The sequence below is a fragment of the Panthera uncia genome, chromosome D1 (genome assembly GCF_023721935.1).
Source record: "Panthera uncia isolate 11264 chromosome D1, Puncia_PCG_1.0, whole genome shotgun sequence".
Lineage (NCBI taxonomy): Eukaryota > Metazoa > Chordata > Mammalia > Carnivora > Felidae > Panthera > Panthera uncia.
In genome coordinates, this window is record NC_064808.1 from 103,313,236 (window position 1) to 103,338,609 (window position 25,374).

General features: G+C 39.9%; 1 long non-coding RNA gene across 1 annotated transcript in view; it reads right to left on the reverse strand.

The window, feature by feature from the left end:
* Positions 1-25,374, reverse strand: part of LOC125910171 (uncharacterized) — a 372,309-nt gene that overhangs the window by 51,192 nt on the left and 295,743 nt on the right. Inside the window, exon 5 of the long non-coding RNA XR_007453875.1 lies at positions 23,940-24,042. This is a non-coding gene — a long non-coding RNA (uncharacterized LOC125910171). The remainder of the gene's footprint in view (positions 1-23,939; positions 24,043-25,374) is intronic.

Genomic DNA, 25,374 nt, shown 5'->3' on the forward strand with positions numbered 1-25,374 from the left:
GGGGAGAGGAAGGGAGGGAAAGCGGGAGTGACAGATAGCAGAGGGAGAGACACTGAGGGAGGGGGGGAAGGAGAGGGGGGAGGGGGAGAGGGAGGGTAGAGAAAGGGAGGGAAAGAAGGAGGGAAAGAGGGAGGGAAGAGCAGGACAATTCCTGCTGAAAAGGGAGGAGAAAAACAGGAAAAGGAGCCGCTGTCTTTAAATATTTTATTAAAGATTCACCACCTAAAAGTATTTTGCATGTGTGTGTTTCTCTCTCTGTTTTTTGCCCATGGATATCAAATATAAGATTTAAAGTAGATTTAACATTCTAATTTAATGAGAGAGAGGAGAGGTACAGCATGAAGGAAAGGTTACGAGTGGCTGTAGGAGTTAGTGAGTTTAATTTGAGCTTCATGATTATGCATGTTGTTATTTCTAGTCGTTTCAGAAAACATATGCAATGAAATTTCCATACAGTGCTTTTGCAGACTGAGGCTTTTTCCTGTTTGCGTCTCCCCCTCCACCTTACTTTTTAATTGTGTTTACACAAAGTAGGCTCTAATTTCTGCCTAGAGCAACACGATTCTCTGCCTCAGCGATATTTTACAAAATATAAGCTCCAGAGGGGGGTGAAGGGAAATTGTGCTAACCTTGAGAGCCTGTCAGCACGCTCCCTCCATAACTCGACTGGCCAGCTGCCTAATGGGAAAAGGAGCAGGGGAGAGGCGCTCAGCCACATATTCAGTCATGTAATGCTGTAATTCTCCCTTCCAGAGGAGTGTGAAATTTTGGAGGAGAGGTCAAAGCGCAAGCTTGAGAAGACAAAATTGTATGTTTCACACATTTCTCAATATCAAGTGTTTGGTCCAAGTTGTCAAATTTTTGTAAATGGAAGAAATGAAGTAAAGGAAACTTCCATCTCATGAGAGCTTTCAGAATGATGTGCTCCACCTGGGGGTGGTTTTTCTTCCCTCACACACACATTCAATCCTCACAACAATCTTGCAAACTTGGCAGAGCAGAAAAACTGAGACTCAGAGAGGTCAGGTAACTTCCCCAAGCCTCAGGAGGAATTTCAAGTCCAGTTTGGCCTCCACCCCAAAATCTACATTCTGCTTCCAAATGACCTCTACAGCAGTAGAAATCACTGTTGCTTTCCTGCCCTGTAAATTTAACCAGAATGAAAAAGGAAAAAAAAAATGCTACCTGTTCAAAACATTTTCCATTTGTTATTTTGAGGAAGTCTTAGGGTGAGACATCCAGGTTTATCCAAGAAGAAATTTTAGAAAATGGAGAAGAGCATGTAGAGGAGAAATCATTAGTAAGTCTACAGTATCAGAGTTTATGCTTGTTGCTGTATGAAGTTATCCTCAACTTGAATGAATTACAGATTGTAAAAACTAATTTCCCCCTCATGTAAGAACTCTGTGGGAGAACATTTCAAGGAGGGTTAGTAGTTCTGTCATCTTTAATGTGGCCTCCAAGTTTATTCTAGCCATCGCCACTCCAGTCCTCAGGAAGAGAGAAAAGAACATTTGTGCGAGAATTTCTGGACAAATATTACTTCTATGTACATTCTATTTGCAAGAACTAAGTCAAATAGCCCCTCTTAGGCACCGGCAACTGTAGATCCTGGATAACCTATTTTTCCTCTAGTTCTCAGGAGGAAGGGTAGAATGGATTTCAGAGGAAAACTGTCTCCAACCAAAATAACTATTATTATATTCTTTTTTCTATTTCTTCAGAAATAGAATCTTCAGAATCTTAACGTGAATACCTATACATACATGATCTAAAAACAGAATTAAGATCATATTATAGCCACGGTTTGTCACATGATTTTTTCATTAAGCAAATATGTTGGTAATACTGACTCATGTCATTAGGTATTCTTCTGTAGCATCATGGTGATGTAGCACAGATATTCTATCTTGTGAATGTGCCATATTTTACTCAACCAATCCCCTGTAGTTGTTTCTAGCATTTCACCGATATGGAAGTGAGATGCAAGACTGTTTGCAAAAATATGTCTACACTTCTCAGGAAAATTCTTAAAAGTCAATAGGTAAGAAACACTAATGTATATTGTAGAAAGGTTGTATTAATTCACTGTCCTATCAGCAGTGTATGGAAATAAAGACACATGGGATTTAATGATACAAGCATCACCTACCCTTGACCTCCATGGCATGATTATCTCCACTACTCATGAAATGCATCCAACTAGGGCTCTGCTTGTGGACATTTAACTGTCACTCAAAAATTACGTATTTCCTCCTCTGCCACTTCCATGGAAAGGATATACTTCCCCATCCTTCCAGTTTGGGTGTGGCCATGTGATCTGCTTTGGCCAATGATGTTAGTCAATTTCATAAGCAGGAGTTGCAATGTTCTTACCTGGCTGGGTGGTCCCTCTTGTTCCTCTATCATTGCCATGAATAAAGTTTCCCCTGGGGAGACTTTAGTGTAAGGATGATGAGACTTGCAGACACACAGGGCCCAAAGGGCAGCATACAGCAATGTGGCCAAGCCCAGCCTATATCAGGCAACATGTGAGTGAAACCAACACCTTAACATTGTATGCCACTGGAATTTAGTGGTTCTTTATTACGCAGCAGTAGCTGACTGATACAGTGCCAAATGACACCTGACAAAGGACAACCTACTAGTTGTGGAATGTACAACATATCTGGGGCAGGTCTGCTCTCTCCCTGGCTCTTTATACCATTCTCTTTATCTCTATGAGTAAGTGATTGTCCTATAATTTCTAGATGTTGGCAGGTGAATGAGCTAAAGTTATCATCTTTGCTGAATCATTTCAGCTTTTTTCCATTTTCACTTTATCTTTGTTCTAAACCTCTGTCCCAGTCTAGTACAAGAGTATGAAGCAGTGTTTGGCTTCTAAAATTTCAAACACTAATGAGAAAAGGAAAACATTTATTAGTAGAACCAATCACAAACACCCATGGGATGCAACCTTTTACCCTACATCTTGTAAATGCATAGCAGTGAGATCATGAGCCAAGTCTAAACCTGCGAAGTATGGCTATAGTGAGAAGCTATGGCACAGTGTCTTAAGTGCCCATGAAAAGGCACAGCTTTACTAAAAGACAAAACAAACCAACAAGATTAGGAACACATAGCTTAATGAACTCTTATGGATAAACTACAAACACCTATTCCAGAGACTGCCCAAGGCTCTGACCTTATTTGAGGGACAAACGTTGGGTATTTTCAACATTTTATTAACTCAAAGAACATCTGCAAGACCATTCCATGGATGATGCCTGCAAGGCCTCAGCTGCTTTATTCCTTCCTTCAACATGCCAAGAATCATGCTAAAAACCAGAGATCCTAAGATGAATACACATGTTCCCTGAGTTCAATAAGTTTGCAACCTAATTGAGGAAGAGAGACACGACATGTAAGTCAACCTTAGAAGTGTCGTAACAGGAGTGCCTGGGTGGCTCAGTTGCTTAGGTGTCCAGCTCTGGATTTTGGGATCAGGTCACAATCCCACTGTCGTGGGATTGAGCCCTGTGTCAGGCTCTGCACTGAGCATGGCGCCTGCTTGGGATTCTCTGTCTCTCTCTCTCTGCCTCTCCTCCACACACATGTGTGTGCATTCTCTCTCAGATACATAAATAAACATTAAAAAAAAAGAAGTGTCATAACAGAGCTGTGGACAAGGTGCTATCTAAGGAGAGAGGAACAAAGTGTAGCCAGGGGCCTCCACCAGATTCCTGTTCCCACTTTTGCAAAGCACAATCCATTTCACATACCTTGTCGGTACTGATTTTGGTTTTTCCTGGCCTCCTACTACCAACCTTTCCTACCCTGTTGGTACGCAACTCTCCATTGGTCTCCTTTCTTTACTTTTTAGCCCCAACCCTTATTACTCTTTCCAGAAGGCTTATACAGATTGCCAGTTCCTACATATAGTTTGTAGAATGTTTAGAAGATGGCGGTAGGGTTTGGTTCTGTACAAAGATATTTAAAGGGAAAATCATTTAGAAGTAGCTAACGTTGCCTATTATTTTATCACCCATTTGAGACAAGAGCTGGATTGCCTTAATTACATTCATCTGCATCTCAGACATGGTATCAGTATGGGATCCTTGCTGGCAAATTCAGTGCAGAACAGAACATACCAGCTCTGTTCCTCCTTTACCAAGGAGCTCTTGTCCTACAGAAAATTAGATATTTCTCACTAACAGACTCTGTTTTTCCTGACAATGATGCCAAAGCCTTCCGATTAATGACAGAGGACTTTCTTATTAGTTATGAAATAGTCAAGGGCAAATATGTGCTAGTTGGCTGGATAAAACCTATTTTTTTTGTAAATATAAAATTTTGGTTTCCAAACTAGTCAAATACCAACAGGATCATCTGGGTAACCATATATAAATAAGGCTTCCAAGCCCCCTCCTTTGGAAATTCTGATGGTTACAGAGTGGACCCAGAAATTATATTGTTGTTAATAAGTCTCTCAAGTGATTTTGATCATCACCCTGACTAGGGCATCACAACTCCAGGAAAGCTTGGGGAAAGAACTATAACTCTTGATACATTTAATCCTCATGTTCCTGAAACTATCTCCTTCTTTAGTCAAGATAGTGACTATGATTCCTATTTCTTAGACAGCAGGGATAGTGAAAGACTGAGGTTTATGGACTCCCAAGCTGCAGGACTCAGAAGGATTCCAAGCTCTTGAGTCCAGTGAGTCTCATAGTTGGTGAAGGATTTTTATCTTTGTCTTCCATACATATGTGTATAATCAGGAAGGATGCAATACCGTGGTCCCATCCCTTCTTAGAAGGTCCTGGGGAGGGCATCTCTGCTGGACAACCATAGGAACACCATTTATACTGTCTCTTGAGAGGTTTGAAGAATCTCTTCTTCAATGTATTGGAGCAGTGATGCCTACTTCCCCCACTCCCCATCCCTAGGCTATGAACCAGTACAACACTTTTTGCCCTCTGAAGATTGCCTGGCTCTTTTTCAGATTATAATTACTCCGACTGAGGGACCTAGATCAGTACTCAAAAACTGTGTGGGGGGAATTCAGCCTTGACTTTGATGACTTGTTTCTCCAGGAGCTTTATGGTCCATTGTGGGTTAGGGTACTGACCTATCAAGCATCCCTTGATATAGGATCCATTCTCCTTCTTGCAGATGCCTGGGTTGTAACTCAGGTAACCTATCTGTAAGCTACTTAGCATATCACTGTGAGAACACTCAAAAATAGTGCCCTTATTTACTAAGACCCCCGGCAACCTACACCTAAATTCCCTGGATACTAGAGTGTGTGTATACAGAGCCTTGAGCTTTCTTTGGAGACTTAACATCTCTCTCTCTCTCTCTCTCTCTCTCTCTCTCTCCCTCTCACACACACACACACACACACACACACACACACACACACACACACACACGAGTCAAGGGTTGTGTGTAGGGAGGAAATAAGTAAAACAAAAAAATATACGTGTTACCTGACCTGTTCAATACACAATCATGATCACTAGGCAACGCATACCTGTGAACAGGTGCTGTGAAATCACAGAAGAAATTTGCTCTCAAGAAACTTACCAGATTTGACACGATCAACACATCTGAAATAACATCAAACCATATAAGGCAGAATATAATTAAGTGCTAATGCATGTTAGACTATAATAGAGTGTTTTAGGATCCTATAGCTTTTCCCTCTGGCCACTGTCCTGTATCATCAAAAAGTAAACCAAAACAAACCACCACCACAGACACTAGTGAAAACTTGCCTCATTGGACCATGCCAACTCACTAAACTGCCATCCCTCATTTTGCTAGCACTTTTTTTCCCTCTCTTTTCTCTTTTCCTTTTTGTTTTAACCTAGCAACTAAGCATCACAAATGTAGAAAAACGAAATAGGAAAGTGGGAAAGCTGCCTCCCTTATTTTAGAGCTTGACAAGATGCATTAGCTTTCACATTTTGAGCTCTGTAGGATGTTAGGCACTTCAGAGCTGGGGTGGTATCTATCTTTATGGTGCTACTTGCACAGGCACCCTATTTGGATGAAATCATCCTTTGTTTCATTTATTCTTTTTAAGTAGAGTGTGTCAAGGTCCCCAAAGTTCCTTCTGAAGAGGCATTATGTCCTCCAGGCTCATTTGCAAATCTGGGCACCCCACTGCAGAGCAACATATGCTGTCGATCGTACAGTGGCCCCCTGCTTGAGCTTGTATGCACTCGTCAGGCTTCAGAATGCTCTGCCCAGCAGCTGGAAACACATGGTTGCTGTTTTCTTGGGCCCTTCAGGGACACAGCAGCAGGACGGCACATTTTTTGTGGTCTCATGCCACTTGTCATCACATCTGATGCTCTAAAATGCTCGTTTTTGTGAGGCAGTGGTTGCCTTTGCTGCCCAGAGGGATCTCCTGAGGAGATGTAAGAAAAACACCAAAGCCTGGGACTCATCCCTGAGATTCTGATTTAATGGGTCTGGTTGAGGGTGGCCTGGGCATCCATCTTTAAAGGCTCCCTGGGAAATTCTAGTTTACAGTCAAGATTGAGCAGCAGACAGAGGTGTAGGGTTGAGACTGTCTGCATTGTGGGAGTTAAAATGTAGGTGAGGCCACAAAGGAGAACTTGTGTGCCAGAATGCACACAGTCAAATTTCTCTTCGCATTGTCTTCAGACCTACTTCACATTCTCTTAAACGTCTGCTGTGGGGACCAAATATTGTAGTGTGCAGTTGACAAAGAGCCTTGGCAATAGCCAAGTGACTGATTGGAGGTTCTGCTGAATTACTTTTAAATCCAATAATAGGAGTGATTATGAAGGGATGAGAATGATTTGTTTCACTCCATTCTCTATCCACCTGCAAGAATTTATCTTAAATAACACAGATGAGATGATTTCATTCCTTTCCTCAAGGCCTTTTAGCAGCTTCTAATTAGAACGAATCCAAAGTTCTCGCCAATGTTGACCAGCAGCAGGGTTCTTTCCCACCACATGAGCAAGCTTCTTGTTATCTAGGTTTCAGTGCAAATGTTAGATCTTCAGAGAAGCTTTCCCTCCTCCCCCATCTACTCTAGTTGCTTATGTCTCTTTATCTGTTTTGTTGTTTTCAATTGCACACACTGCCCTCTGAAATTGGCTTTTTTTTGATACAATTGTTTGTTGTTATCTCCTACCCAGAATACAAGTTCCTTGGAAAACAGGGTCTAGTCTGTGTTGTTCACTCTCATATCCCCAATACCTAGAATAATGACAGCCTGGTGCATACAAGGTACATGGTAACTATTGTTGGAAAGAAGGAAAGAAGGAAGAAAGGAAGGGAGGGAGGAAGGAAGAAAAGGAAAGAAGAAATGTAGGAAGGAGGGAAGAAAAGAAGGAAGGAAGGAAGGAAGGAAGGAAGGAAGGAAGAAAAGAAGGAAGAAGAACTTCTAGGAAGGTATTAAGTAGCTGATACTCTCTTCCCATTCCTAGTTTTCCAAATATGTACTTAGTCACCTGCACGTGCAGTCCTAGAACCAATGGAATCTAGATGACATGGATGCCAACAGCCTTGTAGTCTTAGTTGCTCCTTCTCAGAGCTGAGACCTAATTGCTTTAATGACATTTCCAGCAACAGCCTCCATGAGTGGGAGTCAGGATCCCTATGATGATTGGAAGAAGCAATAACCATCAGCAAGCTTTGGTCATGTTCAAACATCATCCCTGGTGGTGCTTACACATCTCAATAGTCCATGTAGATTATTGAGAATCTATATGCCCTACATGCATGCAAGGCTTATGAAATAAGAGTTTAGGGGAGAAGAGAATCCTGTGTTTGAAATATATGCTACAGGAATGCATGGTGGTAGTTACCATCTATCAAGTGTATGCTACATGCCAGCACGGAGCCAGCTTCCTGATATACATCTGGAGGCTTAGAGGTGTGGGGGAGCATTTGGAGAAAGAAGAGTCCACACAGTTCTTATCTCATCCAGGAAGTGATTTGAAGTCACATTCGCAAGGGGGACCAACAGATGAGAAGCTGCTGTAGGTACAAGAGACCCACAGATGAAACAGACCACAGGTTGCCTGTCCATGTGCTGGTTGTACACTCTCACACTAGACAGTCTTGAAGAACATGAGTGAGATACAAAAAAGATCATGGGCCCCCATCTGAGTGGGAGAGCAAGCCATCCCCTGAGAATTCTAGTGGTGACGTTCTGTTCCCCTATTTTCAGAATAAGGCACTAAATAAACTTTCTGATTCAGTAGCCAGAACACCTGGTACAATCTGGAGTCTACATCTCAAATCCCGGTACTTATGAATATGTAGATGTGTTTCATATCAGCATAGCTCTACCTGAGAATCTTGAGTGCCCCACGCATCCATATGGCTTGGTAGGTCCTGCTGGTGATAATATGTGAAAAACTCTTACTGCTCTGCATGAGGAACAGCATGGTGCTGTAGACCAAGGAGGGAACAATGGAACACCAGGCTCCCTATGTCTGAAGAATCATCTGCTGCCTGAAAGTGTCTTCCCACCTCCTCATTTCTCCTCAGGTTTTTTTCCTCCTGCTTGAAGAGGGGGCGGAATGGGGGTGGGAGCACTGTTTTATATTCCGTTTGCTGCTTTCTGTTCTTTCCATCTTTGCTTTTTCATATGCCTTTATCAAGGACTGGGGATGTACATGGGAGATGTAAATGATGAGATTTTAGGTGTCCTGGGAAGGGCAGTCAGCGGAGCACAGATTGCTACCAGCCCGCTCACCGCAGGTGCCTCTGTTATACCACCGGTTATGTTTCTTTGGGGTTTCTTCTGATTTAATTTTACCAGATAAGCTAAAACCTGTGTGTATGGGGGGGGGGGGGGGGGGGCAAGGGGAGATGTGCCCCTGGAAGTAGCATTGTAGAACAACTCAGGAAGTCTGAGAGTCTAAGACAGGAGACAGGGATCCAGGGAGGGAAAGAGGAAGGGCCACGAATCAGCTACTGGGAATACATTAAGTCATTACACGCGCACTGTCCTTTCCTCCTGGGGAAGCTTCTCCTTCTCAACCCACCCAGACTGCTGTTATTCAGGGCTCTGTCCCTGATCCTCCCCTCCTCCCATGGTGATCTCATCCACACCAGGAGTTTCTGCTGCTATCCATATGTTACAGCCTCTCAAAACTAAATCCCCAGTTCACATGCTCATTCCTGAATGCCTCCTCTTGGGTGGCCCAGAGACACCTCAAATTCAACAGGCACAAATGCAAATTCTTCATCTCTGTCCCTCGCTCCAGTCCTCCACACCATGCCTCACTGGCAGACTTGTTTCTTCATCTTATTTCCCACCTCCATGAAGAGCACTGACACATAACGAGGAGCCACGCCTAAGCAGATGTCCCCTCACCATGTCCTAGACACTCCACCCTTTCCTGTCCTCCCCCATGTCTCCAATCTTCCTGTCACTGCCTAAGATGAGCCTTCAACCTTTCCTACCTGGAATCCTGATAATCTCACCTTGAGGTCCACTTCTCCCATCCATGCTAATACTTCCTCATGACCTTATGCCTTTGCACGAGTTCTCACTAACTGAAATAAGCATCATTATACCAGCTATCATGTACTGAGTTTTTGCTGTTTTCTAAAAATTTCCTGCAATCCTCCTGGTAATCCTGTGAAGAACCTGTCATTACGCAGGCAGTAAACAATACACCTGACATTTGCATCCAGGGCTTACCAATTCCAAAGCTTTGCTCTTTTCACTATTGTTTCAGCCTTTTCTCCACATCCACACCCAACCACACTCCCTCCTATTTCTCTGCTCAAGACTTGTCAGTTCCCACTTCCGGTACTGAAGCTGGGAATAGCTTCTCCAAGACATCCTTTTCGAATACACACTCAACATGTCACAATCTACTTTATGTGCCTCTAAAAGCCTCTAAAAGGCTTTCATCACATCTCCTGTTACCCTCTAAGACTGTGAATATCTCGAGGACGGAGATAGTTCATATACATATATCATTTTTCCGACCTTTCTTTCTCCATTCCTGCCTTCTTCTGAAAGGGACTTAAGGCTATGAGGGTAAATATCAGGTCTTTTATCTTTTATCCCCACCACTTAGAACAGCTCTTGATGCGTAAAATGTATCAGGTAAGGTCTTATTAATGAATGAATGATACCAATAAACCTCTGGGAAGTAACAGCAGAATTATTAAAATCTCCGTTTTAGTGAAGAGGAAAGTGAAGTTCAGGCTGGTTGGATGTGCTTGCTCAAGGACCCTAACAACTTTGCAACACAGTCAGGACCTGAATATTTGTCTCCCGGTCCAGTGAGACACAGGAGCCCCACAACTTTTGTTGTTGCTTCTACACCTTTACTTCATTCCCCCCTTGGTCCTACTCTTCCCTGTTCTTTTTCTTCCTTTCCTATCAAGTCACTCTTCTGAAAAGAGGTCCGGGGTTACCCCTGTGCTTCATCCACACCTTATTGCACTCAAACATCCAGAAATTTACTTTTTCTTCCATCTGTTCTCAATTAGCAGCTCGCCCATTCCCTCACCTCCACCCGGAAATGGAGCTGCCTTCCAATAAGGCAATAATATAAGGCTACTTTTCAATTTTTCCACTTACACATCAACCTTGCTGTGTCTTCTCTCTAGATGACAGAGCACATGCATTTCCATTCAATCAACAGCAGAGACCACTCAGCTCTTAAATGCTCTTGGTGTCAATTATGAATTGGATGACATTCAGCTCTCGTCCAAACCTTGATGGAGGCAGGGGATATTTGACAATGTCCAAGAGACTGGTTAACTTTTAGCTCCTCGTTGTTTTCCAAAATTCATCCCTTTATCCAGTTAATCTATGGGGAAATTACCTAACCTGTATAAGACTCAGGTTCTTCTATTAATAAGAATAATTATAGTAATACCCACATCATATGGTTATTATGAAGCATTCATGTAAATGCTTGCAAAGTCTGGAACAGAGTTACATTTTGGGACTGCTGTTCTCCACACTCAAGGCTTTCACAGAAGGGTAAAAGCTGTATTTGAAAAATACAGATTTTTATAAGACAGAAACTGCACGGAAGACATTTTCATTTAAATTTCCTTTTGTGAAGAATGTTAGAGTGTCCTGGGAACTCTAGGACACTAGAGTGTCCTAGATCACTAGTTCTGATCTCAAGATAAAAAAAAAAAAGTCTGTCTTTCCTATGAATTGCAGGTTTCCTCTCTAGCAAGCACGATTTATACGAACAAGACCTCATCTTATTTCCATCTCTGTTTTAGAAGCTAAGAAGCAGAGCTGAGCTTTATGTTCAAAGGAGAACTTTCCTAATACCAACTTTCTTTTGTTACGTGCCTTTTATCTTTCCACTTTTCAGTGCTATTAATCTAAATATAATCTGTCTCAAATAATTTTTTGCAGTCCTAGAAAATCAATTCCTAAATAAACAAATAAATGAGCACACTAGGTGGAAAAAACAACTTATTAGCATTTAGCCACACCTCATTGTTTACATGAACAACGATGGATCCTGCATTCAGAAAAAGGGGAGCTGTGGTAGGCAGAATTCTAAGTTAGTCTCTAAGATTCCAGCCTCCCTCCCCCACCCCAATATACATGCCCTGATAATGTCCTCACCTGGAGTATGTGGAATCTGTAAAAGTGATGAGATTTCTCATGCTTAGTTTTGTAACCAGCTAGTTGACTTTTCATTAATCCAAAGGCGGCTTATCTGGGTGGGCCTGACCTAACTGGGTGAGCCTTTTAAAATAAAGCAAAAGTGTCAGACTGTCCAGCTAGCTTCAGGGAAGAAAGTAAACACCTATCACAAGGACCTGCTTATCACAAGGACCATGTGGGGAGCACCAGAGAATACTTTCTAGCTGTTGAAAGCAACCCCCAGCTAATAGCGATGAAGAAAATGGGGGTCAGAGTCCTAAAATGTCAAGGAAATGAATTCTGCCAAAAACATGAGTGTATTTGGAAGAAGACTTTTATCTCCAGATGGGGATTTAGCCTATGTGACCCCTCGATTTCAGCCATGTGAGACCCTGAGCAGAAAACCGAGATATACCTGGACTTCTGACCTACAGGTATTTTATGATAAGAATTAGGTACTATTTGTTTGTAGCAGTTTGTTAATGCAGCCAAAGAAAAGTAATTCACATTTCTAATAAACTAAAACTAAAGTTGTAAACAATTTTGCCTAGTATAAACAACTATGATTTATCACCAATTCCTTGTTGAGGCTGCCCCAAATCTATTTCCCAAGGTATGGTGATGGGTAACATGGAGAGAGGGAGAGGGAGAATGAAACACCATGCCAGGTGGGAGGTATATCACATTTTCAAATCTATTATAAGTGATATATATATAGTACTTAGGTATGAATATAAATGGCATATAGTCACACATATATGTATATAGTGCTGAAGTCGTATTCTGTTAGAAGTGAATCTGTTATCTCGGCCCATATTTGGGGGAGGTTAGATTTCGTATTTTGGATGGGAAGGTATCAGATAATTTTCATACATGTTTTAAAAACTCCACATCTCCTAGTGTCCCCTGTGTAGAATGGGGCCATGTTCTTAACTTTTTTTTTTTTTTTTTTTGAGTTCTACGTAATGTTATCACATGTGTCGCTTTGCGTAACTACCTCTACAAATGAAAGAGTGAGCCATACCACCACAAAGGGCTCCCTGGTGTTACTCCTTTATAGCCATACTACCTTCTCCCTCCTAATCTCTAGCCCCTGGCAACCAGTCTCCCTTCCATCTCTATGATTATGTTATTTCAAGAATATTAAATAAATGGAATCATATAGTACATAACCTTTTGAGAATGGGTTTTTTCATCCAGCATAATTTCCTTGGGATCCACCACAGAACATAAGTTCTAGGAATCAATAGTTTATTTCCTTTTGTTGTTGAGTAATACTCCATGATATGGATGTACCACAATTAGTTTAACCATTCAGCCATTGGAGGGCATTTCGGTTGCTTTCAAGTTTTGGTTATTATAAATAGAGCTGCGATAAACATTCATTTGCAGGTTTTGTAGGAAATTAAGTTTTTCTTTCACTGGAATAAATGCCTAAGAGTGCAAATTCTGGCCAATTGTTTTCCAAATATCATCTATATTTGTATTTCTACCAGAAATGTATGAGTCATCCAGTTTTTGTGCACATTCACCAGCTTTTGGTGTTCCAACTATTTTTTTTATTTTAGCCATTATGACAGTTTTGTAGTGATATCTCATGGTTTTAATTTGTGGTTCTTTAATGGCTAATGATGTCAGATATCTTTTAATGTGTTTATTTTCCATTGGCATATTCTCTTCATTGAGATGTCCGTTCATGTCTTTGTCATTTTCTAATGTGTGTGTGTATATATATATATATATATATATATATATATATATATACTGTTGAGCTTTGATAGTTGTTGATATATTCTAGATACAAGTCCTTTATCAGGTATATGGCTTGCAAATACTTTCTCACAGTCTACAGCTCATCTTTTCTTCCTCATAACTGAATATTTTGCAGAGAAAAAAATCCTAATTTTGATGAGGTACAACTTGTTGATTCCTCCTTTAATGAACTGCGATTTTGAGGTCAAGTCTAAGATTCTTACCCAAGTCTGATAACCTGAAGATTTCCTCCTATTGTTTTTGCTAAAAATTTTATAGTTTATAGGTTTAGAACTATGGTCAAAACTTATTTCAAGCTATTGTGATAAATGTTTCCTAACCACTCGAAAAGACTGTCATTTTACTTAGCTGAGCTCTTTAGACTGTCTATATCCTTACTGATTTTTTTGTTTTCTTCCTTTTATCAGTAACTGAGAGAAATACAGGAAAACCCACAAAAATGAATATATATTTTTCTATTTCCTCTTTCAAGCTGTCAATTTTGCTTTGTAAATCTTGAAACTATGTCATCAGCAAAGCACAAATTCACTAATGCTATCTATTGCTAATGAATTGATCTGTTTCTCATTATGAAATATACTGCTTTATTTCTCATTATATTTCTTAACTTGAAGTCTGTTTTGTTTGATTTTAATATACCAATACCAGCCTTCCTTTGGCTAGTGTTTGCATGGTATATCTGATTTACATTCTTTATTTTCAATTTGTTATGTGTCCTTACATGTAAGGTATATATGCTGTAAATATCATATGGTTCTATTTTTTTAATCCCAATCCAACAATTGTCGTTTTTTTTCTTTTTCTGAGGGAGGAAGGGAGAGGGAGAGGGAAAGGAAGAGGAAGAGAGAGAATGTGCACAAGTGTGCACCCACGTGAGTTGGGGAGGGGCAGAGGGACACACAGAGAGAGAATCCCAAGCCAGCTTCTTGCAAGGCGATGAGCCCAATGTGGGGCCCAATCTCACAAACTGTGAGATCATGACCTGAGCTAAAATCAAGATTCAGACACTTAACTGACTGAGCCACCCAAGTGCCCCATTTGTCTTTTAATTAAAATGAATAGTTTGCCTACATTTAATGTAATTACTGATATAACTGAACTTAAGTATACCATTTTGCTATTTGTTTTTCTTTTGTCCCATTTTTTCTTTTTCTTATAATCCTTTTGCATTAATTTTTTTAATGCTTATTTGTTTTTGAGAGAGAGAGAGAGAGAGAGAGAGAGGCAGAGACAGAGAGACAGAGAAAGAGCATGAACAGAGGGGCAGAGAGAGAGGGAGACACAGAATCCGAAGCAGGCTTCAGGCTCCGAGCCCGATGTGAGATCAGGACGTGACCGGAGATGGGTTGCTTTAACTGACTGAGCCACCCAGACGTCCCCCCCACCTTTTTTTTTTTTTTTTTGCATTTTATTGACTAATCAAATATTTGTGTTATTATTTGCTTTGCTTCTATGAGCTCCTTAGAACAAATTCTTTTGATATCTATCCTAGAGGTTATAACATGAATTTTTAACTTTTTACTATTACCTTAAATGAGCACTTTTATCATTTCCTGAGCAATCCAACAATCTTACAATTTAACTCCATGTGTCTTCTTCTTTTTGTATTATGTCATAGATATATCTTGTTATAAAAAAAACAATATAATTTTATAACTATCCACATTTACCCTTTCTACTGCTCTTAATTCTTTCCTACAGATCTGAGCTTCCATTTTCTTTCCTTTATCCTCACCTTGAAGAACTTCCCACAGTATTTACCAAAATGTGGATATGCAATAAATTCTTTCAGCTTTTGTTCATCTGAAAATATCTAGATTTTTCCTTCATTTTTAAAGCTATCTAGATAGGTCAGCTTCTCCCCCACCCCAGCACTTTAAAATTGTTATACAGTTGTCTCCTGGATTTCATGGTTTCTGTTTCAAAGTCAATGATAAATCTTATTGTTGCTTTTTTGAGGATTGCTGGGGTTTTTTTTTCTTCTGTATTCTTCAAAATTTTTCACTTTGCTTTAAATGTAGCAGCACGACTACTATGTGCTTAGGTATGTTTCTCTTTGCATTTATGTGGCTTGAAATTCCCTGAGATTTCTAAATTTGGGGGCTGGAATTTTTCATTGATTTTGGGAAAAAAGCATTATCATTATCCATGCAAATAGTGTTCCCCCACCAATACTCGGTTTTCTCTCCTGTCCTGGAAATCCCTTTACTTACTTGTCACAATTTTTATCCATGGTGTCTCGCATACCTCCTACATCATACTCTTTATTCCCATTTTTTCCTTCTCTGTGTTTCAGTTTGGATTGACCTGCCTTTAAGTCCACACATTACGTATTCTGCTTATACACATGTCCAGTGAGTTTTCATTTCAGATATATTATTTTATAGTTCAAGAGTATCCACTCTATCCCTTTCTGTGGTTTCCATTCTTTGTGGAGGTTCTTTGTCTTTTCATCAAATTTGCCCATATTTTCTTCAAACTTTTTTAAGATAGGAGATATACCCAGTTTGAAGTCCTTATCGACTAACTTTATTACCAGAAGTAACTGTGAGTCTGCTTCTTACTTTTTTCCTCATGAATATTGATTACATTTTCCTTCTTCGTCTTATGCTTATGCTTCCCGAGCTGTATGCTGTACCTTGGAGGTAAAGTATCTGCAGGGGGGCCCGGTGGCATTTCCTGCCAGGACAGCAGCCCCTTTCCTCCATTATGGTGTAGGCATCAGCAGCTGATTCCTTAATCTAATCAGTGACCTAGGTGAGCGAAGGCTGGTTTGCAGGTTGACAGAGACTAACTCTATCTTTGGTTCTTCCCTTTACCCAGAGTGTGTCCGTCTTTGGTTTTTGATCGAGAACCTGGTAATTTTCTATCCATGCAGATCTGAGAACAATGGGAGAGACTGTCTCCCCTTCAGAGGATTTCATCTTGGCTCTTTGACTCCCCATCCAATGCCACTTCCAGCTTTAGCAACGGTCTTGAGGAGCAGACAGCTGTGTGTTTAAAGCAGGAATCCTTCCTTAAGTGGAACTTTGTTTCCTAAAGAATGTGCCACTGTAGGAGATCTGAATATTCCTTACAGATCCTGAAAACCCTCCAAATAGACTCAAAACTTAGTTAACATATTCTGGAGAAACAAGCTGGGTATTTAGAGTTCCTGAAGCTTCCAAGTCCATGATGACTAAAAGATTTGCTGACTCATTTTTCTTCTTCCTAAAGCTGATTCTCAACTCATACCTAGAATCAGCAAATATATCCTAGGAAAGAAATGGCTGATGAAGGACTGTTCTAATTAGAAGGACTCTTCCCTCTTGGAATTTTAGCTTATTGAATATTCTTTGCTGCTCTAGCGCTTGAATACTTATATTCATATTTATATTATTTATATTTATTTGTATATATAAATATTTAAATATTTTCTATATATATTTTTTTCAAATTATCTGGGTTGTTTCTTTCTTGCACAGGAATGGTGGCATGCCATAATCTATATTTTATTCACATCTGAAAATCTTACATATTTCTTTTTAAGATTTTCTTTTTTAAAATGTTTTTATGTTTATTCTCAAGGGAGAGAGAGACACAGAGTGTGAGCAGGGCAGGGACAAAGAGAGAGGGAGACACAGAATCCGAAGCAGGTTCCAGGCTGAGCTGTCAGCACAGAGCCCAACATGGGACTCGAACCCATGAACCGTGAGATCATTACCTGAGCCGAAGTCGGACACTTAACCAACTGAGCCACCCAGGTGCCCCAAAACTTTTTTTAAATTTATACTTAAAATGCTTTTCAATATTAGATATTTTAAAGAATGTAGGATACTATCCTGTCATTTGTATTTTCAAGATGTATTTAATCAATATTTCTTTCTGTCTCCTCCTCTCCTCTGCCTCCTTCAGAGATTCCAGCTACACCCTATTAGGTCATTTGAAGTTATTCCTATGAATATTCTTGTTGTGGTTAGTGATATGGTTAATTTTCTTTGAAACAGGTCAGTCCTTTCTGGGATTATAAACTTGTTAGGCGGGACAGAACACATTTAATCTAGGGCTAATTTTCTTTATTACTGATGCAAAATCTTTTTTGCTTAACTCTATCTGTGTTGGTAAACTTTTATGAATCAACTTGACTAGACAAGGGGTTGCCCATATAGCTGGTAAAACATTATTTCTGGGGGTTCCTGTGAGGGTGTTTCTGAAAGAGATAAGCATTCGCATTGGTAGGCTGAATAAAGAAGATTACTTTGGACAATGTGAATGGGCCTCACCCAGTCTGTTGAAAGCGTGAATAGAACAAAATGGTGGAAGAAGGGCACATCTGCTCTTTTTGCTTGAGCTGGGATATCTGCCTTCTCCTGCCCTTGGACACCAATGCTCCTGGTCCTTGGGCCTTCACACTTGGACTGTGACTTATACCATTGATCCCCCGATTCTCCAGCCTTTGGACTTGGAATAAATAACACCACTGGCTTTCTTGGTTCTGCATTTTGCAAACTGCAGATGATGGGACTTTTCTGTCTCCAAAATTGTGTGAGCCAGTTCGTATAATAAATCTCTTAGGATGTATTAGTTCCTAGCCTTGGGCAGTGTCTTGTCACACATGATCTGATATGTACTCTCAGCTGAAGACTCAAAGAAGATTCTCTGCAGCTCTCTACTCTCCAATACACTATTTTGTGAAGTCCAGTCTCCTGTGTTTTCCCATTGTCCTGGCTCTGTCTTTTCAGCTCAGAGAGTTTAATGGAATCTTCCTAATTTCCCTTTCCCTGTGCTACTGCATGTGAATTCTCTCTAGGTAGTATGTTGGTGTAATCATAGGGCTCACTTTGGTTTCCTGACTCTTAAAGATCACTATCCTTTGTTTTCTGATATCCGACCTTTTGAAAATTATCTTTCCATATATTTTCTCCAATTTTTAAATTATTTCTTGGGGTAGGGCAAATCTAGCCCTTGCTTTTCCCTCTTGGTTGGTGGTGGGAGTCTTGTCAAATAATTTTATAATTATTATTTTATATATAAAATTATTATTTATATAATTTTATAATTATTTTATAATTATTATTATCAAATAATTTATAATTATTTCAAATAATTTGAAAATATTTACAAGCATTGCCTTTTCAAATTCTATTTCATTACAGATAATTCTTCCTTTCTACATTTTAATAATTACGATTAGCATAAAAATGTAATTAGCAATTAGTGTTACACAGGGTTCCTCTCAAGTCATTTTAAATCTATTATCACTTAGTCTAATCGGGTCCCAACAAAAAATAAATATTCTTCAATGAGTAGTTCTCTCCAGGAAGTCTGATTCTCAAGGATTGATAGGATCTTAGAATTTCATTACTAGAAGGTGCATTTGAGTTTATTTTTGGCCACTCTTGTTTTATGATGAGGATACTGAGGCTCAGGCTGTGAAGATTCTTCAACACAAAACATCAGTGACAGACATTTGGCCAAAGTAAACGATATATAGACTTGTACCAGCAGACCCCCAGCTTATGATTTGGTTATATTTAACCAAATTTAGGCAGATGTGATGTAGGATATATTTTCCATATATTTCTATATTGCATAGAAATAATGCAATTGGTTTGGCTCTGTATCAATGACATTGTATTACGAACATACTTAGGTACATTTTATTTTAAATATAGTTTTGGAAACTGGTATTTGAACTAGTCATTGGTGCTACTAAAAGAACTTGCGTTCAGGTTCTGAATTATAATCTAAAGCAACCATCTTCCTTTCTTGGTTTCTGTTATGTTTCTGACAGCTATTTTAGTTGACAGGCATTCCATCCATGTATTTATTTATTTATTTTTTCCTTAACAGCAGATTGTTAACTTGCTCTGTCTCTTCATCAGCATTAACAACTTTCTCTTGAGTAAAAATCAAAAGCCATTTTCCTGGGAAGATACAGGGTGTTTGGAGTTAGGCTGAGTATGTTCTTCTCAGAGAAATGTATCTACATTTCTATTTGTTATTCAGTGTATGGTGGAGACTTCCTGTATCCGCCAGGCTGAATTACCCCCGGGGCTATCTGGCTTGTATTTTCTTTGCACGTAGTTCTGTATCATATGTTAGAGGGAACAGAAGTGAAGAAAACAAGAATCCCATCAAACAATTATAATTCTAGGAATTTATTTTAATGAGATTATTGGCAAATTATGAAAGGGCATTTGTACAAAGTTGTTTCCTCGGCATTGTTTATGATAACAAAAGTGAGAAGCAATTTAATGCCCATCAATTACAGAATGGCGTCATTCATCATCAAACGTCATTGAGGATGCACCCATACAATTATAAACTTTGTGGTCATTATAAATGATGATATTCTATATTTATCAATATAAAAAGATATCCATAAAGAATTAGTCAATGAAAAGAAAGCTAAATCAGCTTTTAATTTTTATAAAATTTTCTGTAGGCATGTGTAGGCCCGTGTGTGTGTGTGTGTGTGTGTGTGTGTGTGTGTGTAAAGAGTGGATTGCTTACAAGCTTATTAATCAAAAGGTTAGTATGGTTACTTCCCTGGTTGGTGGGACTTTGTATGTATTTGTTTCCTTCTTCATACTTTATTTATAAATTTTACTACAAATTATACAATAAGACTTTCACTCTAAAATAGGAAAAAGAGGTGCACCTGGGTGGCTCAGTCAGGTAAGTGCCTGACTCTTTGTTTTGGCTCAGGTCATGATCTCCAGGTGGTGAGTTGAAGCCCTGCACTGGGCTCTGCACTGAGCATGGGGTCCTCTCTTTCTCTCCCTCTGCCCCTCCGCTAGCTTGCTCTCTCAAAAAAAAAAAAAAAAAAAAAAGATAAAAAAATGAAAAAAGAAAAAAAGTCTTTTCATTCTGAAAAAAAAGAATTAAGAGAATTATGAGAATCCAGTTAGAATTCAAACACAATGAATGAAGAATATGAGACAATACTGTGCACAAATACCATAAGTCATGAGATGTGTGGCAACACGAGTTGAGAAGACAGGAAAACACGTGGGAATTTTATAGAGGATTAAGACCGGATTTGAGCTTTGAGAGGAAACACAAACTCTGGGTAGGGAGAGAGAAAAGAGTATTTCAGGCAGAGTGGGCAATATGAATAAGAAAGGAAGGTCTGATTTGGTGGGCTGGTGCTTTTTAGTGATGGAAGATGAAATTGCACAGAAAATTCAGAACCAAAGTATTTTCTAAAATCTACAACAGCTACAACATGCACATGTGATTGTGTTAGCTTTGTTTTGGATTATTTTATTTTTAAAGTTTATTTATTTATTTTGAGAGAGAGAGAGACAGACACAGGAGGGGCAGAGAGAGGGGGAGGGAGAGAATCCCACAGCAGGCTCCACACCATCAGCACAGAGCCTGATGCAGGGCTCAGTCCCACGAACTGTGAGATCATAACCTGAGCCAGAAGCAAGAGTTGGATATCTAACCAACTGAGCCACCCAGGTGCCCCTGTTTTTGGATTATTTTAAAGCAGAACTTCAATGCTGTTGGTGGGCTTTTTTTGTCAAAGTACTCAGCAAGTCCCTCATTATTATCATTTCTCTCTCTCTCTTTTTTTTTTAGTCCATTTGGGCTGCTATAACAGAAAGCAATAGTTGATGGGGGCTTATAAACAGTAGAAATTTATTTCTCACAGTTCTGGGAAGTCCAAGATCAAGATACTGGCAAATTCAGTGTCTGGTGAGGGTCTGCTTCCTGATTCGTAGACCACTGTCTTTTCACTGTGTCTTCCATAGAGGAACAGGTGGGGGAGCGCTCTGGGGGTCACTTTTATAAGGAACACTAGTCCCAAGGTTAGGGGTTCTCATGCCTCCTGCAACACTCACTCTGCCTCTTGTCCTCTGCCATAGGCTTTAGCCCTTAAAAGCATGTGTTTGGAGTCAGATGTGATTTGAGTCTCAGTTCTTATCACTTATCTGTAAATGTTAGGTCACAAAACTCTTCAAGTCCTCCATTTTCTTACCTATAAAATGGAAGTAATAATAGCTAACACTAGCCTGAAGATGAGAGAGACAGATTCAGCACATTAGCATGTTTCTTCCTCTTCTTCTCTTCCTTCTTTTTACTATCGTTTTCTGTCTCTGGGTATTCAACTAGGAAACACCAAAGAACTTCTAAAATCTGAATTCTGGACTTCACTGAATTCATTAAGCCCATCATTTATTTGGTTACATACTGCAGTAACTAAAAGCTAAGGTGTACCCATCATCCTTTCTATGCACATCTTAACAAGGACCTTCCAGAAACACATTTCTTTAAAGTGGAAAAATGTCTTAAGTGGTGAAAGGGTTAGGCTTTGTGGCGGGCCAGTGGGAAAGGTCTCTAGGACACTGAACACATAGAGAATGTGTGCCCTCATTTCTATAGCACAATGGTAAAGATTGCTGCATATGCTGAATGATGAGATTAGCATATTCACCATTCAAAATGGGTTTAATGGAAGCCATTATGCCCACTTTCCCATTTAGAATCTAAAGCCCAAATAGGATGACTTACATAAGATTTTAAAATTATAAAAGCTATAGTTTAGTGATCATCTACTATGTACCAGGTACTTCACGTGCATATATCTTGAATGCACAATCCATACTTTATGGATAAGGCTTGGACTTAGGAAGTCTAAGTAACTCATGCAAGCTGACACAATGAGTGATGAAGCCACACTTTACACTATCTCTTTTATTCTAGTGTGCTGCCTCTAGATAGATTTATTCAAGAAATATTACCTAATAGGCATTTTGATGTCATTGAACAAAAAGACAGAAATGAAACATTTTAGAATATAATATTAATAGCCAACACTTAAAATAATGCTTCCAATGTGCAAGAAGCTGTTCTAAGAATTACCATGTATGTGCTCATTCAATTCTGTCACCAACCCACTGAGATAGGTATTATTATCATCACCACTTTACATGCAAGGAAACAAAGAAGCTAGCATTTTGGCCAAGACACAAAGTGAATAAGGATCAGAGGTTTAGAATACTAGTCTGGAGTCCTTGGCCAGTACTTATATGCATTCTTGAATATCATGTACTACTGTATTTAGCAATAGTGATGACACATGGGTCACAGTCTGGGAATCAGGCATCACAAATTATTTTCTGGGACTTCATATGAATACACCAGCCTATACCTACAGTGTCTGGTAGATGGCTGAGCTTGCTGGTACTTCCTGGGGGCTCAGAGCTCCCACATCTCTTCATTTGCTATCCCAAAAGGAACTGAACTGAAGTGAACTTAGATCGCTGGTTCTCAAATTTGGACATACACTGGAATCACTGGAGGAGATTTAAAAAATACTGATGCCTGAGCCCTACGCCCCACAATTCTGATTTAACTAGTCAAAGGTATGGCTTGGCATCAGGATTTTAAAAATCTTCTCAACCATTTTCATGAGCAGTCAAGTTTGAGAACAACTGACCTAGATCAGCAACTCTCAGTGAATTCCATGGACCCCAGGAAGGTCTCTAGAGGGGGTCCATGAGGTACAAACTACTTTCATAATAATATCAAAACATTAGGGTTTTTTTCCCCCACTGTGTTGACATGGGTGATGATGGTATATAACCATTGGTGGGTAAATGCACCGGTGTCTTAGTATGAATCAAGGCAGTGGCACCAAATTTTATAGAGATGTATTTTCACTGTCACATACTCACGTTAAAAAAAATCAGTTTGATTTGAGAATATTCTCAATGAAGCAGTGTAACGTATTAATTTTACTGAAACTTGAACCTTGGATATACATTATTTTTATATTCTGGGTAACAAAATGGAATGTATGCATAAAGCACTTCTGCATGCTTGTCTTAAAAAAGAGTACTTGTGTAATTGTTTGCGTTGTAAGCTAAACTAGCCTTTTTTTGCGGAGGTGGGGGAAAGAGAAAGTACTGTATTTTTTACTTGAAATTAAGGCTACTGGGCAAATTATGGTTATTTAGACCTGGGTATTTGGTAGACATTTCCTCAAAAATGAGCAAAGTAATTCTTTACCTACAAGGAAAACAACTGGTAATTTTTTTTCTATTTTTTTTTAACATTTATGTATTTTTGAGAGACAGAGTGCAAGGAGGGGATAGGAAGAGAGAGAGGGAGACACAGAATCTGAACCAGGCTCCAGGCTCTGAGCTGTCAGCACAGAGCCTGATGTGGGGCTCAAACTCACAAACTATGAGATTATTACCTGAGCCAAAGTCAGACACTTAACCGACTGAGCCACCCAGGTGCCCCATGAATAAATATTTTTAAAGAATCTATTTTAGTTTCTAACATAGTAGATATCAATATACAACCAACATAAACAACCTTTCTTTGGGGAACTAAAAAAATTCTAAGACAACAAAGGGGCCCTGAGACCTCAAAGTTTGTGAATTGCTGACCTAGATCGTTCTGTGTTTGAGTCTTAATTGTTCCTGTCACTCCTTATTCCCACCCAGAACTGATTCTGGGTTGTCTACTGGATTAGCTCTAGGCATCCATATGGCAGCCTTGATCTAGAGACAGCCTCAAACATTCCTTGAACCACCACCTCTTAACCGCTTACCTTTCTGCCTGCCTTCTCAGGTCCAGGGGAGATTGTTTTTATGTAGGATGTCTCAAGGTAGGGTTCTTTGAGCTCCCTCTTCCCCAGGATGCCTGGGCATTTCCTAGAAGGATAGATCAAAGCAGGTTCAAGAAGAGCTTCATACTGCTTCTAGAAATACGGCTGCCTTTCCTCTCAGCCATGATTGCTGACTAGGGTCTTCCTACCTGGTAGTACCCATTCTGAGGTGCACTGTTCCTTCCTGAAAGTTGGGATTCTTTTGGTTAATTCCCCAAAGCCATTACATATGTGTATATATAAGCCTGAGCCTTTATTATGGGCAGGGCTTGTGCAGTTGCTACCAGTGGGGTTCCTGTGTCATTGTGATGAGGATGCATGTCAGTGGAGTGAGTATCTCTAGCAGCACATGTTGACATACCTGAGCCTCAGGGCACCTGTAACCTTACTGAGTCCTTTACACCTAGAGTATTACTAAGCACAGGTGTTGACTACAACTCGCTTTAGGTGCAAGTCTGCATCTGATGTGGGATCGGAACCTAGTTCTACATTCAGACCCTGCTCATTCTACTATAAGCCTGGGAAGAGAACACTTACTCGGACGCCGTGGGCTCCTTTATCTCTGACCCTCTGCTCCCTCCAGGTTCTGGAGGGAGGAATCCTGGAAAAATCATCTATTTCATAATTTCCATCTTCGCAAGCACCCCTGGTTTGCTGCCTTGAATGGGATGGCATCTTCTTGTCTGCTTTGTTAGCTTCCTCCCCAGGGACCACTGCAGACAAGCGCTGGGAAAGACACTAGAACCTTTTTGGGGGCATGATAGCACCACCCATGTTTTATTCTCTACTTTTTAATCCAAGAACTCCCTTCAGTGATTCTGCTTTACTTAAATGCTCTATTTGTTATTTCAAGTGAGAAACACAAACTCTTGGGGCACCTGGGTGGCAGAGTCGGTTAAGCGTCTGACTTTAGCTCTGGTCATGATCTCACGGTTTGTGAGTTTGAGCCCCACACTGGGCTCTGTGCTGATGGCTCAGAGCCTGGAACCTGGCTTTAGATTCTGTGCCTCCCTCTCTCTCTGCCTCTCCCCTGCTTGAGCATGCTCTTGCATGCACACACTCTCTCTCTTTTTCAAAAATAAACATTGGAAAATTTTGAAAAAAATAAGTAAAAACACAAGCTCTTTCAGAAGAAAGATACTTCCTATATGTGGCTCACAAATAAATGAATAACTATATTACTTATTGGCAGAAGCTTTGTGGTCCATAAATACTCCCTAGCTTGAGGGTCAGCTATAATATTCTGTGAGAATTGCAGCATAAACTTTGACTTCTTAAAATTGCGTGAAATTCAGTGTTCACCAATTCTTTTGTGTTCCCACACTCCCTGTGGCCCAACTCAGGGCAGTTGATCTTGGTCAGGAAGCAACTTCTAAAT